This window comes from Manihot esculenta, chromosome 6 (assembly GCF_001659605.2).
Source record: "Manihot esculenta cultivar AM560-2 chromosome 6, M.esculenta_v8, whole genome shotgun sequence".
In the NCBI taxonomy this organism is placed as follows: Eukaryota; Viridiplantae; Streptophyta; class Magnoliopsida; order Malpighiales; family Euphorbiaceae; genus Manihot; species Manihot esculenta.
This window is the reverse complement of record NC_035166.2, coordinates 2181410-2187522: the sequence shown is the minus strand read 5'-3', so window position 1 is coordinate 2187522 and position 6113 is coordinate 2181410.

Sequence of the window (6113 nt, the reverse complement as noted above, 5' to 3'; positions counted from 1 at the left end):
GACCTCATTGAGGTCTTCCTTGTCAAGACCTTATTGAGGTCTTCTCTTGCTAGGACCTCAGTGAGGTCTTCTTTTGTCAAGACCTTATTGAGGTCTTCTCTTGTCAAGACCTCATTGAGGTCTTCCTTGTCAAGACCTCATTGAGGTCTTCCTTGTCAAGACCTTATTGAGGTCTTCTTTTGCTAGGACCTCAGTGAGGTCTTCTTTTGTCAAGACCTTATTGAGGTCTTCCTTTGTCAAGACCTCATTGAGGTCTTCTCTTGCTAGGACCTCAGTGAGGTCTTCTTTTGTCAAGACCTTATTGAGGTCTTCCTTTGTCAAGACCTTATTGAGGTCTTCCTTTGTCAAGACCTCATTGAGGTCTTCTCTTGTCAAGACCTTATTGAGGTCTTCCTTTGCTAGGACCTCAGTGAGGTCTTCATACTCCGGGAGGTCTTTTAAAATCCTCACCGGCCGTTTTTATTTTGTTTTCCCGGGAGTTCTAGGGGATCCCGGTCTTCTTTGTTTTCCCGGGAGTTCTAGGGGATCCCGGTCTTCATGCTCCGGGAGGTCTTTTAAGATCCTCACCGGCCGTTCCGGGGTGACCTCGGGGCCCCGCCGGCAGTTTTTTATTTTGTTTTCCCTGGAGTTCTAGGGAATCCCGGTCTTCATGCTCCGGGAGGCATCTTTAAGATCCTCACCGGCCGTTCCGGGGTGACCTCGGGGCCCTGCCGGCAGTTTTTTGTTTTGTTTTCCCGGGAGTTCTAGGGGATCCCGGTCTTCTTGCTCCGGGAGGCATCTTTAAGATCCTCGCCGGCCGTTCCGAGGTGACCTCGGGGCCCCGCCGGCAGTTTTTTGTTTTGTTTTCCCGGGAGTTCTAGGGGATCCCGGTCTTCATGCTCCGGGAGGCATCTTTAAGATCCTCGCCGGCCGTTCCGGGGTGACCTCGGGGCCCCGCCGGCAGTTTTTTGTGCCTTCTTGAGGTTTTTGCACAAGATTCAGGCTCATTGGCCTTACTGTCGCTTCGTCATCTCAGCTGGTTTTGTGCCTAACTGAGGTCTTGTTTATTTTTCTGAATTTTTCTGCAAAATAAGAGCTTGCACAGAGCGTATATAACGAGAATGCTTGTTGTTAATTTAATAATATCCGTCAATAAATAATATGTCACACATGTCACTCGGTTTCACATTTCAGATGCATGCAAGTATTAACTCATGCAATTTCAGGGATGCAATGAACAATATTTTTGCATGTGTAAATTTCTCCAGGATTTTACTTTACAAAAGCAATATGTTTAAATACATAATCCCTTTCATTAGAATATTCATGCTATTTTAACTAGCAGCGAAAACTTTTCCATTGAGCTAGTTAATTTTATTTATTTTCTCCATGACATATTAATTATTTTTCATTTATTTTATTTTATTTTTAACTGAACATTATTAATTTTAAAAACTGAAATAATAATTCTTCTTTCCTTAATAATAGAAAACTCAAGCATTGATATGAGGGCATTCAGGATAATACTGACGCAAGGCTTATTTATTATTATTATTATTTGAAAAATACGGATGCTTACCTCTCAAATCGTAGGAAGCTCCCTTCGCAGCATATCATAATCTCTTCCGGGGTTAAGTTTTTGTATATATTCAAGCTCATCATCTGAGAATGGGATTGAAGCTTGAGGCCAATGAATCCACTCAAAATGTGGGTCTTCCAATGTTTCGTGTTAAAAGAAGAGGAGAATCATTATGAACAGGACTGAGGTCATTACTCAGTACCATATCCCCAAAAGTCAAGCAACTCTCTTCCGTGGGGACTTTAAGAGCAATTTGCAACCTTCTTTTCACTGTATGTGCATTATCGCCACGATCCACTTCCGTCCTCAAGACACAACCAGTCTTAGTCTGCACAAAAACTCGTCTCCTCCCAGCGGGTTGTTTCCCCTCCATTCTCCTGTTCTCGTGATATTCCCCACCGAGTGGGCTGTTGAAGATTGCCACTGCCATCTGGGTTTGAACTGGGCTGTCCCAAGCACGTAGTCCACATGACGACGAAATCGGCAGCACCGACATCGTTCATGTCGACGCCGGCCTGCATGGTCGCATTGCTACATGGTCACGCCGACCTCACTTGTTGGAGCTCGACCAGACCCGCGACTTCCTCCTCAGGTCGGCACGTCTTTGGCAGCTCGTGGAGCGCTGGTGACGCTAGTCATCTCAAGATCGATGGCGACGAGATCGGCAGCACCGACATCGTTTATTTCCGTGCCGACCTCACTCGTTGGAATTTGACCAGACCAACAACTTCCTCCTCAGGTCGGCGCGTCTTTGGCTGCTCGATCTCCTTCCATTCTTGCTATTTCAACCATCCGACCTGCTTTTTCCTCACGGACTCCTCTTCTCTAACCTGTTACCTGGAACTTCACAGCAGATCTGCCCATCCAATCTCTACAATATGTGTATTGTTGATCTCACAGTTTTTAACAAAGATATTCATCATCTGAAATTTCACTTCTTTAAATCTCAAAGAAAAGATTAGTAATAATAAAATTTACTAAATATTAAAATAAACTATTTAAAAACTAATCAAAATATTCTTGAACCAGCTGGGTCTTTCTTTTCAACTTAGTTATTCAGCTAGGTTATCCGCTGGGTTGTCTTCCCCGTCCTCGAGGTGACCGAGCTTTCTCTGCTGTTACAACGCACGGCTTCGGGCTTCACCGGTGACACCCATGATTGGACACGACATTGGATCGTCACCTTCCCGCGCCGGCTGTCCTGACGCCATTCATCAGGCGTGAAATCACTGTCATTGTGAACCCAAAGCAACAGATTCCCTATTTTTCACTCTTTCCGAACAATGATGAAGAAGAAGAAAAGAGAAAAGTTGTTGCTGATTGGCAGTGGGCCCTAATCATCCTGTGTGGGTCAGGAATTCTTGACTTCTTGTTGAAAGCATCTCCACTCACGTCTTTACTCTGTTATTTTCCTCAAACAGGGCCCCGATCTCTAGCGTGATCTCCAGCACGGATCTAGTTTCGCACATGGGTTCGGCTCCCACGTGTAATCTCTTAACGATGTTGTTGATTTTAGTGAAAGTCCACCAGTTATTCCTTCTCAAGCCAACGTGCCTTCACTTATAATACTGTGATTATTGGATTTGCCGAGCTCTTTTCAGTTCTGCTACTTCGACCGGCGAAACCATTGACGGTCTTACTAGCGGTGTTTGATCAGTCGTTCTTTCGACAACCAGACGGGCTAATGCTGACCATGCCGATCTGGGTATCTCAGTTCACCTTGTTTTCGAGCTGGATGACATACTGCGTCCGAACTTTTCCACCTCGACCTGCCTGGATATTTGATTATTTGCTATTGTCTCCAGGTTGCTCTGATACTTGAGGGGCGTTGCTCTGCAACCGAGTTGAATGGCTATGAATCGTGTCTCCTCCGACCTCATGCCCTATCCGACCTGAAATGTTAGCCCGACCTCATCTATTTTTCATTTATTAATTTTCTCTCTGACTTGCTAACCTGGGATTTTACAGCCGGCCTGAGGATTTCAACAAATATATATATATATATATATATATATATATATATATATATATATATATATATATATATATATATCATTCTTTCTTTTTTTTTTTTTATTTTACAGAGAATATGCACCAGACTTCAAAGAAAAAACCAGCCATAGTAAAATCTAATAAATATTAAAATAAATTATCTGAAAGACCATCAAAATATTCTTTAGCACAATGAACCTTTCTTTTCAGCTGGGTTACTGTAAATCTCCAGCTTTCTTTTTCGTGTAAGCTTTCTTTTTTGTATTGTCTCCCTGTCGCCCCGATGCTTTCCATCTGTCCTGAAATGCGACTCCAACCTCGACCACGAATCTAGTTTCGAACATGGATCCGACCTCAATGAGCAATCTATCGCTGTGGTCGTCGGATTTGCTGAGTTCCTTTCTGTCTTGCTAAACACGGCTCCGACCTCCTTTTTTCTCATGGACTCCTCTTCTCTTTCTCTCACCTTCTTCTTCTCTTTTTTTTTTTATTTTTTTATTTTTTTTTGTTTTTATATATACAGCGGACCTCAGAATTTCAACAATACATATATTCCTCACCCTTTTTTTTTTCTTTTACAGAAAATATTCACCAGACTTATGTGGATCTCAATGGGTGGATCTGAAAACTTTTGAGACAGTAAAATCTCTTTCGTGGAGGGCACATTCCCGGCCAAGCTCGGCGAGGGGTTAAAAGGAATGGGTGGTTGGTTGTTTGGAGTTGTAGGACTGGAAAATAAGAACCGCTGCCCCTCTTGGGCAGAGCTCAGATTATTTGGAATGACGTTAAGGTTATTTTCTTGGTGGTTTGCCATTGTGGATCTCAGTGGGTTTTGAAAGTGAAAACTCCGGTGATGAAAAGATCTCCTTCGTTTCCCACAGACGGCGCCATTTGATAAATATTTTCCTCTTCCTGGTCCATGATAGATCTGGTTTTCTTCTGGGTCCCTTCTTGCTGGGCTCCCTGATGGGTCTCTCCATGTTTTACCTGGTGAAAGGACCTGTAAAATAAGAAAGAATGGTCAGGGGCCTACCGGGTGTGCCCCGGCAGAGGCCCTCCGACGCTCAAGTCAGATTTTATGGCTCAGAGTAGTATATTTAGGCAAAGGTTACAGAAAGAATAAAAATGGTGTCCAGGAAGGAAAAGGAAGAAGAAGAGAGCCCCCTCTGTGTGGCCTCTACCGTGATATATATATCTGTCTCTCTGCCACAATGCTAGCTGTCTTCTGTCGCCTAGCTCCGTATCTACGGATGTGTCAGGCGCCTGCTCCATGCGTAACGGCCATTAATTCTCCTCTGATACGTATGATTCTCCTCTGATACGCATGCGGAAGGACCTACCAGCGGGGCATCTTGGTCATTTTCCCCTTTCCAGGCTGGGTTAAATGGTAGGGCTGAAGTTGAGCCTGGTGAGGGCCTGATTACTGGGCCGAGAGGTTTGGGCCGGTTTGATTGAGGAGTCTAGGCGGAGTCCGACCCTGTGACTGAGCGGGCTGGACCTGGCTCTCGAGGGGAATATTGAAGCCTTCGGATCATGGACTGTTTTCATGGGCCTGGCCTTTATACCGGGGTGAAGAAATCCAGCGATCATCACACTAGACCATACATCTGATTGTTATTTCTATTGTTTAGAGGTTTTCAAACTATGGCGGACAGGTGTTAATCTTTAATAATTTTTAAAAAATTTATTAAGTCTTGGATAAGGGCCGTGAATGAGTACATGACATATAGACATTTAGTGAAAATAATAACAAGATATGAAAAAATATTTTTATTGAAGTCATAAAAAATTACATAGGAGGATAAATATATTCAGTTTTCTCAGTTTAAACCTCTATTATATCAGTATTTTCTATATATTTTACGTTATCTGTACAGACTTGGTCGAGGGGGCTGCCCATAGCTCGTCCCTCCTCCTCTTCAATCTCATCTCCTTCCTCCTCAGGACAAATGTCATCTATCCAAGAAAAATCTTCAGGAAACCGTTTCACCAGCTCCTTGTTTACCAAGTCTTGGCCTTATACGAATATCTCTCCACCTTGGGCCATTATTTCTTGTAGCTCTATCTCTAGCTCAGCAACCCTGGTAGAAACGGTCTGGGCCTCCTCAGCTTGAGCCTTTAGCTCCATGACTTAATGATGCAACACAACCACCTAATCTTTAGCAGTCTTTGCCAAATTCTTAAGGACCAGCTTAGAAGCATTAGCCTCATTCAACTCAGCTTCAAACTTATCTACTAACTTTAAGGTCTCCTTCATGGTACCCTCCATTTCATCGATCCGAGTCATTAATCTCGAGCACTCCTCGACCAAGAGCCTCCTATCCGTCTCTTGAGTGCCAAACTCTCACCTCAAGGTTTTATGGTGCTCCTTGGCCACACAAGCACAGAGGGCACTCTACAAGGCAGAGTGCATGACGTTATAAAAAAACTCATCTTTCTCGACCTCATTCAGGTGGTGGGGATCCATAGCTCTCAAGGCACTTTTGATTAATAGAAAGACCATGATAGGATCATCAAGGAGTGAGGATGCCCAGTTTAAAACCAATGCCAAGCGATGGATGCT